Source organism: Lactuca sativa, chromosome 4 (genome assembly GCF_002870075.4).
Source record: "Lactuca sativa cultivar Salinas chromosome 4, Lsat_Salinas_v11, whole genome shotgun sequence".
Classification (NCBI taxonomy): domain Eukaryota; kingdom Viridiplantae; phylum Streptophyta; class Magnoliopsida; order Asterales; family Asteraceae; genus Lactuca; species Lactuca sativa.
The window spans coordinates 94,693,926-94,708,850 of NC_056626.2; positions in this window are offsets into that span (position 1 = coordinate 94,693,926).

The window sequence follows — 14,925 nt, forward strand, 5'->3', positions numbered from 1 at the left end:
CACTAGAAGTTAGTGTCCTTATGTAGGGCTCAAGGCCCGAGAACTAGGGTTTAGGTTGATTGTGCCTACACGTTGCGACCCTCACCTGGTCACATCGCTACTTATCAACGTGGCTTGCTCCGTGTCCTCCGTAATACGTGTTGCGAGTAAGGATTTTTCCCAATTATCAACTGAGTAGGTATGGAAAACATGCGTTACAGGTACACACAACAATTATGGCAACAATAAGCATATCAAGTGATCTCATACTCCAATATATATATATATATATATATATATATATATATATATATATATATATATATATATATATATATATATATGGGACAGTTCAAATAAAAACACTAAATAAAGTGAGAACGTGAGAACAATTCTCAGCCAATCATTTTCTTTAATTAAGTTATATTTCGTAATTAATAAAAAATATTAATAAAATCTGGATTAATAATACGTAAGGGTAAAATGGTAATTGTATTTGGAGATTATTATGGAAATAAGAGAAATTTGTGGGATTCTTATTTGAAATTTGAAATTTGAAATTTCAAAATTTGTTAAATTTCAAAAAATATAAAACACTGAACTTTTAAATTTCGAGTTAATATGCATTATGGAATATATTATGTATTACTAAATACCAAATTAACAATGTATATTCAAAATCGAATATATATATATATATATATATATATATATATATATATATATATATATATATATATATATATATATACAAAAAAAGTTATACAAATTAATAACATAACGAAATTCTTGATTGAACAATGATATAAACAGAAATTTGTATATACAAAAATCATAACAAAATAATAACATACATACAAAAATGAACTTATTCAAAAAATAGCGTATACATACAAATTCAAGACAAGAAAATTATATAAGATCTATGTATTCTACTAATATTCTTTTGTTGGTGGACTTTTCTTTTTTAGCTTTACTATTTTCTTTCTTCGAGTTCTTTTAACCTGTAAATACAAAAAACATAAACAATAAGTTGTATGCACAATTCATAATGAAATAACAACAAAAATATTAATATGTATGTAGAAATTCAAAACAGAATACATAAACACTAAGTTATATCTAGAAATTCATAACAAAATAACAACATAAACTGTTAAAGACATAAAATTTTATTCCAGGGTAGATTCGTTATTAAATAATGACATAAATCTTTATTCTAATGAAGATTCAACCAACTTTTCATTTGGATACTAAATTCATTAAAGAATAGTACATAAGCATCTATTTCAATGCAGGTTCATTGTTGAATAATAACACAAAGATGTATATATACCATTCATAACAAAATAATAACACATTATTTTCATTGTCAAGATAATAAAGATTTATGTGATGTAGTAAAAGTAAGGCTAATCTTAACGTTATGGATAATCTAACAATCATAACTATTATAGAGCTCGTGTAATTATCAATCCATTAATCGAAGTTCATTAGAAATGTCATTGCATAAATTAAATCGTCTGGAATTGATCAATCATCAAAACCATGTTACTATAAACAACAACAATAAAGAAATTAAGAAAGAATATGATGAGATTTACATGATGAAATAACCGATTACTGGAAATCGCATTTATTTAATTTTTTCAATCATTGAGATAATTGGGATTTGTGTACCCACCGGTTAATCTAAACTTTGATAATGTAATTACAATATTGTTTGTAAAAAAATTCAAATATCGATAAAGAATTAAAGAGTTCAAACTTCAAACACATATGTATGAAAGTATACAAAAATGTTATTGAAAACCAACCTGACATGAATTTTTTTGCATGGCCGATGGCTATATGTATTTAAATTAGATATTTATTTGTTTGCACTGCCGATGGATTACCTCTACGTATCAAGACAAAATAAGGATAGCGAACACGTAGGGGTTTAGACCCACTCCCATCGTCGACCCATCTGAGGCAAAATACGGCGACTCATTTAGGTAGAACACGGTAGTGATTTTCAGTGGATTTGGCAAGTAGATGATAAAAATTGTAACTTATAACGAGGTCTTTTTATTTGTTGTTTTTTTTATTTGTTCCAATATATATATATATATATATATATATATATATATATATATATATATATATATATATATATATATATATATATATATATATATATATATATATATATATATATATATATATATATATATATATATATATATATATATATATAGGGTAATGATCAAATGAGAACACCAAAAAGGTTGAGAACGCGAGAACACTTTTGCACCAATCATTTTATAAGGGTATATTAGTAATTGTATATTTAATTAAATTAAATCCAATTAAATTCAAATATTAATTTCCTAAAATTTAGCGATATTGATTACATTTACCTAAAAAAAGAGATTAACAATTTTTTTCATTTTTTTTATTAATGGATGATAAAAAATAATTTGTATTTATTTTTCAGTCAAATAAAAAAATTGTTTTTTTTTAAATTTATAATTCATTAGAATATTTTCAATCATGTATGAATAAAGCACATTTGTAATTATAAAAATATACGATTGTAATCATAAATGAGTAAAACATAATTTAGATATAAAAAAATTTCATTTATAAATGAATAAAAAAATCTACTAATCGTAAGTACTAACAATTAAAAACAATCAATACATTAATAATTCATTATATACTAACAATTAAAAACAATCAATACATTAATAATTCATTATCAAACACTATTATATTGATAAATAAATTTTCCAAAGACTGAGTTTATACAATTTTATATTTATATTCATAAATGAATATGTCAAGACTAATTTCTTACGTTTATACATGATTATATTCAATGATGATTAAACCACTTCAATGGAAAAAAATTAAAAAATTCATAATTGTGTCAACCATTTTCTTGAATCTGTCGCAACCTCATTCTTCTATTTGAACCAAATGGCTCGCGAGCTTGTGTAACGAGTAATAGTGATACCTAAAAAAATTCCAACATTTATTTTCCTTTGATCAATATCTACAAAATGAAAATACCATGTAACTACTATCAAATAATTAGAAAAATATTAAAATGAATCATTAGTAGCAAATCATATGGTGTTATAATCATAAATGAAATATTAAAATGAATGATTAGTAGCAAATCATATGGTTTTATAATCATAAATGATTATAACTATTACTCTCATCGTTTATGCTGCCGATAGTTATAATTATAAATGATTATTATTGGTCCCAATCATGGTATCACTGCTACACCCTCCCTCTTCTTGATCTAGTTTACCTATAAACATAATATCTAGCAACATATTTGATTTAGAAGCAGAATTCCAACAATAATATGTTTAGCCAAATCGGCGTACCAGAAACACGAATTGGAGCACCATAAACATGAATCGGAGCAACATATTGGATCGTCACTGGGTCGTACCAAAGAGCGTTTAGAACATGATTGGTATCATGAGATTCAAAGAGGTGACCAATAGTGAGAACCCTAGCCCAACCCAGAGGATTCGTCGGACTTGCTTGTATGCCAACACATCGATTTCTTCTTGTTTTGCTTGTAGCGTTTTTAGTTCTTCCTTACTCGGATCGTTTTTAGGCAACAGGGCAAGAGGAACTACCTTTCGAACCATATCCATTACCTGATTATCAACATTATATGATTACTTTGATAGATCATTAGATCTACAGACTTAATTTGATTTCCGGAACAATTCAAATCAATGGACAAAGTTTTATGAGTGTGTTCTTATCCAAACACTATTCAGAGCAATTGAGAGGAATGAATGTGTTCATAACAAACAAGGAAAATTGAATACTTGAGAAATCAGACGATTAATCAACAAATGTGATCTGATGATCAAATTCACTGAATAAGTAGACGAATGAATAAAAAATTTAGGGAAATCGGACAAAAATATTATCATATGCATACCTTATGAGGATGACGATATGCTTTATCTCTAAAGATGAAAATAACACAAGCGGTTTTGTTGATGAAGCCCTAGGTATACACGAAAGGAAGAAAGAGACGATAGAATAAAAGAAAATAGATGAGAGAGAGAAATTTTAGGAATCAGCTAAAGTAGAAATTACTGTTATATCCTTATGACAATTTTGAAGTTACACTTTAATGCAAGTAGTTTAAAATTTTTACAAAAACGACCCATTTGATAATAGCCTTAGATTTAGATATTTAAATGGTCCAGATCTGTTCTTGCGTTCTCAACCTTTTAGGTGTTCTCATTTGATCCTACTCATATATATATATATATATATATATATATATATATATATATGTGTGTGTGTGTGTGTGTTTGTGTGTGTGTGTGTGTGTATATATATATATATATATATATATATATATATAGAGAGAGAGAGAGAGAGAGAGAGATCATTTGAGAACTCATAATTTCTCGAGAACCCAATAACTAAAAGTGGGACGCTAGATCAATTATTTGGATGGCTAAGATAAAAAAATGGCATATTCATAATTGTCAACCATTTCAATGGCATCTTAGACTTTTTAAAAGATATTAGAAGGATATATTAGTAATTAAAATTATTATTTTCTAAAAATTAATAAATTGGTTAATTAAATAATTAACAGATACTCTTTCTATACCTCGTCAAATCTCCTCTCTCTCTCTCTCTCTCTCTCTCTCTCTCTCTCTCTTACACACATATATAACAAGACACATTCCCGTTTTCATGCTCAGTTACTATATCTACGCATAATCCAATTTTGACATGTTGCGTCTGAAAGGTTTTGAGCTTTACAACATTCCTATGGTGCACATGCAATCGTAACTGCTTTGGATCTAGGTTTTTCTCAAGTTATACATGCATAATAATTTTCCAAAGCAAAACCCTAATCTATCATACATATTTTCGGATTCAATAACTAAACCAAAGTTAAAAGAATACATTTTCCTTGTTGATTGGTTGATCTTGACCTTCAAGAGCTTAGTGCCTCAATTGTTGCACCTCTAATGGTGTCACAAACATCACTAGTAATTGGATGAACAAGAGAGAGTGGATGGAGGCTAAAGGTTTCGGCTAGGGTTCTTCTATCAAGCATTAGGGTCCGAAAACTAGTAGCCAAGAGGTCTATTTATACTTGTGGCTGCTAGGGTTTTAGGTGGAAACCCTATTTTGACTGCTTAAGCCTTAAGCAACCCATGGACACCTTCTAGAATACTCTTTTAGACGAATTCTATATGGGCTTCCCATAGAATTCGTCCAACCTTATTCCAAGGTGATCCATCAGCCCGATTCCAACTATAGTGATTTGCAATATCAGTCCCCATTCTTTTAATCAGTCTCTTTTAATCACTAAACTAATTCCAAATTAATTTCTGGTCAATACTAATTAAATAATATGATTTCTCAATTAATATATTTTTCTTATAATATATTAATGAATCATTTATCAATCTATTTCTCATTATTCATCCTGTCAAGTTGCTCAAGTGAAAGCAACCCAAAAGGACCATGCTACTATTGGGTCAAGTACATACCAATTATAGTTATGGGCTTAGATACCTAATACAACAACGTCGGCATGGTTGGTGTTTGGTTTGAGCTGACCAGGGTTTTGAAAACATTTTTGAATAATTTTGGAAGTTTTATCGAGTTGAGTTATGTATTGGTAAGATCTGTTTAGTTTCAATCAAGGTGTGGGATCTTGTATCGGTCATTCATGATGATGTTTATGTTAGTGGTTGAGGTTTGTCATTTTGGTTAGATCTACTGGTACCACTATTGGATTAGATGTCTAAGCCCATAACTATTATTGGTATGTACTCGACCCGAGAGTAGCATGGTCCATTTGGGTTGCATAACACCAGGACAATTTGTTAGGATGGACTCTTGAGAAAAGGTTATATATGATTTATTAATATATTATAAGTTATAATATATTAATATGAAATCATATGATTTAATTAGTATTGATCAAGAATTAGTTTGGAATTAATTTAGTGATCAAAAGAGACTAATTAAATCTATGGGGACTAGTTATGGTAATTAGTTATATTTATATGTGTTGGGCTTATGATCCGTGTTGGAATAAGTTTATGTATGGATACATAAAGAGTTGGGCCACATGAACCATGGATCATAAAACCCATGGGTATGGATTTGGGTTATACCTATGACCCTTGGAATCCTACATATAAATATGTGCTCTATAGCTAAAAAAAACGCCTAAACTAGTTCTTGGAGTTCTTGGAGGTGTTTTTGGTGCATGGAGATTCTCTCTCAAGAGCCACCTTTGTCCTAGGTGAGTTGTGAGTCATTTGAGACATTCATACTTTTGGTGCTAAGCGAGTCCACTCGGCGAGTCCACTGGGTGACTCGATGAGTTGCTTGAAGATTGTATTGGACTCGTCGAGTGCATCAAGGGGCTCGACGAGTTGGTAGTCCTGAATGCAGATTTTCGACTTTTTTTGGCCTGTTTTGGATTAGGATCATTACCACAAAATGTTTTTGTTCATAAAATTTGATTTTGATTCTATGGTAATGATTATCCTCATCCAAATAAAGGATAATTGTCAAAGTTTCAAGATTTGTATTAGTTTATGTGATTAGCTAATTTCTTGAAAATTGTTTATGTGAATTATCTTTACTTATGAGTTTAATCTTGTTCATAGAAAATTATTTGATTATTATGTTAATTGAAATAATTGATCTTAATGGTTTTTATGAACTCCATAACTTGTCCTCAAGTTATGGAAAATGAAGAGTTTTTCCTTTTAAAGGATTCATTTAAAGTTCATAGGTTATGAAAAATGAAAGGTCTTGTTTTTAAATGTTATCATAAAATAGTTTTATGTCTTCCATAACTTGTCCTCAAGTTATGGAACTTGAAAAGTCTTCTATAAAAACCATATTAAAATCGTAAGTTATGGAAACCAAAAGTTTTTGAATTATTCAAAACTTGCCCTAAAGTTTTGGAATTTGTAAAGTTATCCCCATGTATACTTTAATTCCAAATCAAACCCCTAGAATTTTAAAAGTTTAAAATTCAACCCTTGTACTATTATAATATTATAGGTTTAATATTTATACATATGTATAAGAACAAAGTCAGTCTTACCGTTAGTAGGCCTCATTCACGAAGCTGGTCTATAAGGGGGTATAAGGTTACTGCCTATAAAATGGCAGTTTAATGGGTGTCCACTCTCACCCACCGCTTCCTTGACTGGTGGAGGGTCGTTAGCTGAACTAGTAGGACAGGACATTAATTCTCTCATCATTAAAAGTATAATGATAAATATAAAGTAACTAAACTTTTATTAAATTCCTAATCTTAGTCACTTTAGGAAAATGTGAATTTGGTGTTAACCCATGAAATTGCACTTTGCACCTTGTTAAGTCGTTAGTGGAGCGTGTGTGGTTAACCGACACACTAATATGGGAGTGACAATGCGTAGCAAAGGGTAGCTTGATGTTAATCATAGAGCAATGGAGTGTGTGGTTAACCGGAACATTGATTAGGTGGTTGTAACATTAAGTGTACCAAGCTCATTTACATGACTATTCACTCCTTGTTTGTGATCTTCGGCATCCCAGTCACAAACTTGAAGGGCACAATCGAGATCTAAATAATCCATTGAATAGTTCAATGAATATCAAAAGATCTAGGAGTTTCAATTCATTTAAAATCTAATGTTAAATTTCGTTTTTCATGGTGGAAATTGGTAAATCGTCATTTATCTACCTTCAAATATTTTGTAGCTTGGATTACGGCATCCCTCTTCCAAGTTATAAAATATTGTGTTGGGTCCTAGCCTTAATATTTCATATTGGGTGTTATATTAAGGACTTAAATCAATTAAAGTTGAATTTCTCCCTCGTAGATGTCTAGTTATGACAACTATGGTCTTCCTTATCCTTTTGGATAAAGCTTTCCTAATGAAGATGATATCCCACATGGCGATCAAGGTGAAAGATTAATCCCTGTGTTGTGCAATAATGGGACTAGAAATCATACTTCACTTCCTCCACCTCCTCCGATTATTCTCCCTAACCCACCAATTCTTGAAAATTTCAAGTTCACTCAATCCCTATTGGCAAGAAATGTCTATATGTGCTCACATCTTGGAGATGAAGTCACATATTGACAAGCTGGGAGAGTTGGGTGTCGAAGTCTCGAGGAAGTTGGCTGTTGACTGGGTTCTTTAGTCACTCCCTGATGACAGATCACGACACGAACCTTATTGATCTTACTTATTTTCTTGTTGCTGTTGAATCAGCAATGATTTGGAGCACTGGTAAAGCAAATTTGATTGGAAGATCTACTTCCCAAACTTCCATGGACATTAACAATGGTAACATTAGAAGTCCAGAAAAGCTTTATCAACCCAATGGTAAAGAGAAAGGCTAAGTTAGTGATAGTCCCGTGTAACATTACCAAAGAGTCCATATTTTCTATTGCAAAAAAAAGAGCATTGGTTGTGAAGCTGCCCTATTTACCTGAAAGTTCACTAGGATTGTAAAAGTCAAAAAGTTTAACTATGCTTCGGGTAAAATCCACTATCTAACTCTATTAAGTTCTTGCTCTAGATTGATTTGAACTTCCTCTTAAACAAGAAGGTAGCGGTATTGGTCTTATAGGTGCTGACCAGGTGCTCAACTCAACATTGAATCCTTTCATAGCAGTTGAGTTTGATACTTATAGAAACGATTGGGACCCACCTGGTGATCATGTAGGTATCAATATCAATTCCATGGTATCAGTTAAAAATGTGACATGGTCAAATCTTGTTAATAATGGGCAAAGAAACGTAGCAAGGGTAAGTTACAACTCTAGTGCAAAAAGGTTAAGTGTTGCGTTTATTGGTTTTGATCAAACAGGAGTTTTCATACAGAGACTTAGCCAACTAGTTGATCTGAAAGAGTATCTACCAGAATATGTTAGTATTGTTTTCACAGCTTCAACCGGTGATTACTTTGAGATACACACTATTCATTCATGGGATTTCAATTCAGGCTTACCTACCCATGATGAGATCATTGGTCCGATTGGTTCAGAGATTAGTATAAATAGTTCTACACCCAGTCCATCAGTAGTGATGCTTTTGCAACCAGTACTCCATCAGTCACAAAGACAATTTAAAGTAGTTTTGGGTATTGGTCTTGGTTTAGGTTTACCTGAAAGTTCAGAAGGAAAATGTCGGGAGACAGGTCGTTAATGTTTCAGTTGTGGTTAGATGGGTCATTTTAGTCGGGATTGCACCCGTGGGTTGTCTCTGATGTGTTTTACTGTAATCAGGTGGGTCACAAGAACGCCGATTGTCCGATGTTGACGGCTGGAGCAATGAGTGCACCTTACTTTGAAGATCATTGACGGTTGTGAGGGTAGGGCAGGAGCCCCAACAACGAGGAGCCGAACATTGCACTGCCAGTCAGGGGAGGCCAGGGCTTCATCAGATATGATTGTGGGTATGTTGTCTTTTGCTTTCTTCTTATCATTATCAATATTTATATTGGTTTTCAATCTTTTTTGGGTTTGTATAAGCATTATCCTTTGTTTAGTTCTATACTTTTGCTAGGGCTATGTCATCAAGGATTATTATATGCCATTTTGCATGCCAAGAGTCATTAGTTGGTCATATCTTGCTGAGCGGAATTCAGTTTGTTTGGTTGTTGTTTTGGTTCTTTGAAGGGGTCAATTCAGGGGTATCATTTGGAAGGTCTATGGTCGGATCAACTAGTTAGTTCTTCAATGAAGTCAAAGTTCAGATATGATAGCATTTGTTCAAGTAGGATCGACATTCGTCTATGGCAGGAGCTTTGGGTCCAATCTCTACCGTTGCTAGGGAAGGAGCGGTAGCAAGAAGATGAAGGTTGCAACCACATAAGTTTTTTTGGTCATTGGAAGTACCTGTAGAATTTTATTATCGCAGGGGTGGAAGATGGTTACAATTCAGAGATTCTTCTGAGGATGGGAAGTTGGAGTGAAGATTCACCAGTTCAGAGCAAGGTTATGGTCTTTGTCACCAACATAAAGGACTTAAGGATTTGGTGATGTATCATGGGAATCGATTGGGGTTATCAGGTTTGCTGAGATTTCAGGGAGTATTCATCTGGATTTCAAGAATTGTGCGATCATCAAGATTGACTATTAATGGAACGCTAGTATTGGTAAGCGCAGGTTACTGGCGGTTCGAAATATAAGGAGGTAATATGGGTTGGGAATTCATCAAATTTTGTGGGTTGGGGGAGCTTCAATGAATCCAAGTGGGGGAGAATCGTTTAGATTTCCGGGAGCTAAATCAGGTGTGAAACTAGGATGAGTTTCACATCCCAGTCGGGAGGGAAGACGACTTAAGTGGTCGTTAGGATTGAAGTTGTGTAAGTTGGGAGTTCAGGAAACTTCCAACAGCTGGTTGGCGCCTTTTTTGTGATGTATAGCAGACATGTGGATGGATTTAGGTTGTGGGTTAACTTAGATCCTCTATTCCTGTTCTTGTTTGATGAAGGATTTTGGGTTCGAGGCATGACCCAAACACCTGATTGGGATTTAGTCGAATGCGGGTTTGACTCAAGATGATTATGGTTGATATGGTAGAGGTGTGGTAAGACCATGGGCGATGACCATGGCAGGATAGGTGTGTCGTAAGACTGCGGGGTGGTCGTAGCATTTACTGGATTGGCAGATAGTATGGAAGTGTTGTAAGACTACGGGGTGGCCTTAGCATTCACCAGGATATCAGGCAGTTGTGGAAATTTGTTGTAAGTCTACTATTGGATCGTAGCATTCAACCAATTGAGGTAGATCATCATTGGGGTAGTCTATAGTATAAAGGAGGATCAACTCGTGCCTTGGGCAAGGCGGCCAGTGGGGTCAGAAAGCATCTCTTTATTATGGGAGGAGGACCATTGGGGTATGAGGCAAGGTTGGGCCGATGTAGTCCTCGATGATGTGAGACTTGTGGGCGTGGCCCGTTCGTTGGTATAGACTGGGTGAGACTTATGGGCGAAGCCCGTATGATTATGGCAATGCAGGTGAGACCTGGTAGAGACCGGTTGGGTCAAGGAATTGGATTATGGTTTTAGTGGGATGGTCATGTGACTAGTGAGTGGCATATTGTGGTATATAGGCTAGGGTAGCCTTATCAGTTGGACCCTTAGGAACCTGGTGGTTAGACCAGGTGTGAGACTGGTAGTCTCAGCGGTGGATGGGGGATTTTTATATCCTAGTTTAGTGAATGGATGCCGTAAATAAGAAGATATCGAGTGAAATGCAAGTGTAAATCCTTGGATCTCAGCTTATGAGTTATGTATCGAGTTGGCTTTTGGTCGAGACTCGTATTGGGAGTTGTTAGTGTGTTTATGCAAGATCTTTACTTCAGTAAGTTATGGATTAAGGAATCTGTATAACAGGTTATCGGTTGGAAGTTTCAGGGTCAAAAGGATGCTTTCAATTATGATGGTAGGAGGAGACCCTTGTGATTGTGTTTCAGAATGGTTTTACCTGTGCAGAGGTCAGGCAAGTTATGGGGATTCAGAATTATAGAAGTAACGTATTGGATCAAAAATTATGGGATCAATGATTTGTTTAAAACTAGAAGGTTTGTTCGGAAAGTTGGTTTCTAGGAGGGTGGTAAGGAGTGATTTTTAGGACGAAATCTAATTTATGTGGGGGAGAGTTGTAACGCCCTATTCTGAATCGTTTCCTAATGCGGGGCGGTGACCTAAAGTTCGGGTATCATAAGGCTTAGAGCCTTTGGAAATGAGATATTTAGACCCATTTGGGTGTGGGTAATGTAATTTATGTGATCCGGAAGTTCGGTTTGTGTTTTGGAGCCAAGAGGTATATCGGTAAAGTGGCAGTTTGGGATTTTATGAATATTGGGTTTTTTTCGGGAATTTTTAAGGCAAGGATAAGTTGATAGAAGCGTAGAGCTTCTTGTTACCTTTCTGTGGATATAAGGATCGTCAGAATCAGAATTATAATGGAGAAGTTATGGATTTCGAAAGATTGGTGGTTATAGGGTGAAACCTAGTATGCGGGGCGTACATAAGTGTACGTTGGGCGTACTAGTGTTAATTCAAGTATCTAGGGCGTACGAATATGTACGATAGGCGTACTAAGCAGATGCATCGTTGGTGTTGTTTGGAGTACGTGGGTGTACCCGAATTACGCATGGCATACTCTAGTCAGGCCCAAACCCTAATTGAGGGTCTTGGACCCTATTTAAGCTCCTTAACTCACCACCAAACCCTATTATTATCTTCAGCCTCCATCCCTCAAAACCCTAGAAACGAAACCCTAGCCCCCATTTTAGTGGTTTTTGGCTTTTGGTGGTATTTCATGCTTTTTGGTGTTCATAGAAGAGGAAGGAACTTCTTGGAGAAGTGTGGGATTGCTTGAAGCCTTTGGATCCAGGCTTGTTGCATCTTGATCTACCTTTTTGAGGTATAAAGTTTCTATCTTGATGACTCTAGGTGTTAGATCTAGTTTAAGGAGTATTTTAGGTTCATTTTGGTCCTTAGAGTCATCCTTGTGAGTATGAGCTACTCCAAGAGCTTAGAATGTTGGATCTTGGCCTTTGGGAGGTCCCTTGTTCATAAAAATGTAATCTTGATGAATTATTTTGGACCATGCATGAATTTGAGTGTTTTCTATGGATTTTATTAAGGTTTTGGTCCTATTAAGCCATGCAAAGTAGTAACATTGCAAACTTTATGTTTTAAGACATCTCATTAGGGTCATATCTGAGTTTTGAATTCAATATCTTAACCATTAAGAACTTAATATGGATTTTTGTTCTCTGATGTGTACGTTGGGCGCACGTAGGAGTACGCTCAGCGTAATGGGTGTTTCGTGCCTCACTTAGTTGTACCTTGTGCTTCATTATTGAGTACGCGAGGTGTACGTCTCTGGTACACAAGGCGTACTCCCCAAAATGGTCATTTTGGACCTTGTTGGGCCATTGGACTTCTTATTTTGGGCCATGTTTAGGCTCTGGGCTTTCTTAGAATATGTCATATGATAGTTTTTAGGCCAAATTAGGAAGTTGGGCCGTATTGGGCTTTGGGTTGCCATTTTCGGCTTTTTGTGCAATTGGGTTGGGCCTTGGTTTTAGGCCAAGTAAGTAAAGGGTAAAATGGTCTTTTACCCATTAGGAAGTTAGTTTATGGAGTGGACCTCAGGTTTTGGGTTTTGGGATAATTATTGATTAAGTTTTGTATTTAATGTTAGTTGGCGCAAGGTTATCCGGTTCATCGGCCCAAGCAATCATTTGATTATCAACGGATCGAGGTGAGTTTCCTCAGTGTGTTTAGCGCGTCGAAGGCACCAATGACGATCCATGGTTTATTATGTTAGGATGTTAGATGTCTACATGACTCTTGTATGTGTTATGTGATGGAATGCTTACCGAGCAAGGCCCGATGCCGGCCATGGCTCGATGAGTGTATTGTGTGCTATTGTATTTGTGATTATCTCATGTGTCCGTATGATTATATGTTGATATGTTTATATGTGTACCGGGCGTGGCTCGATGCTAGGCGGAGCCTGATGATTGACAGATCTCAATACCGAGCGGGGCTCGATGACGGGCGGTGTCCGATGCCGGATGGGACCCGATGTTGGGCGAGGCCCGATGAAGGGCGGGGGCCAAGTATGTGACTATTATGTATGGTATGGGGTATTTTGGGGAACTCACTAAGCTTTGCGCTTACGGTTTTTATGGTTATGGTTTCAAGTATTTCCGGTTAGAAAGGGAAAGGTCCGACTTAATCTCAACACATCATGTTTCCGTATTATGATGATTTTGGGATTGTACTATGATAACTGTTTTTTTATAAAGTATTTTTGAATATTTAGAAAAAGGATATAGAATGTTGACTTAAAGACAATCAATGTTTTGGTTGAATTAAAAATGAAATTTTTACCTCATAATTTTGGAACGTTACATTTATGTTTCCCATGGCTTCAAGTAAACATATAATACCTTCTTTTTTCGACCTTGAGCCTTGACTTCAAGTAAACCACATGCTAAAAGCGAATGCTCTATCAATCCTTGCATTATGAGTTTGTGTATGGTTTGATTTTCATTTTATTTTATGGGTTTGATTCGGTTTGAGTTTCTAGGTTTGATTTGGCATCAGTGCTAGTGCTAAGGTTTTTTCTAAGTTTGATTCTTGTTTGTTTGATTTTCTGGTTTTGATTTGCATTTAACTTTTTGGGTTTGAGTATTTTTATTTGATTTTTTAGGTTTGTTTTGTCATCAACTATGACTCTTTTCTGGATTCCACATTATATATTATGATTTGAGAACTTGATGTCAGTTGTGCTTAGTTAGTTGCATTGGGTAGTTGAGCAAAACGTTGTTGGCAAAGTTGAAATCGCCGATATTGAAGGATGATAAATAAAATTGTAATTTATAAGATGTTTTCCAATTATACATTCAAGATCTGTACAAAATTGTAAAATTTTCATAACCACAAGCTAAGGGTAGGAAATTTCTAAAAAATGACACTCACATTTTTGCCAACAATAGTAGTGATAACAATTATAAGCACAAAATAAACCTAAAAACAATCATTTCAACAATATATAATACGTTTTTTAGTTTTATTTGAAGAAATTTGTTACCAAATGTTACCAAGTTTTTTCTGGTTTGGCATTTTTGGCTGGTATTACATGTAATTTTTTTTTATTAATTTAAAGATTAGAAAAAATAAAATGATACCACCATCTTTATCTCTGTTGTAGATGCTTCCTTTTAACCCTCTCTTTCTTCTTTTGAGGCTATATCTCCTTTTCATTTTCTTGCAATATGTTAATATTCCAAAGAAAATATGTAAAACATAAAACTAAAAGCATAGCTAGATTCATGCAACTGGTTAACTCATTTTTACAAATAAAAAAAATGCTATTTCTTTTTTAAGGAAATGTAAGGA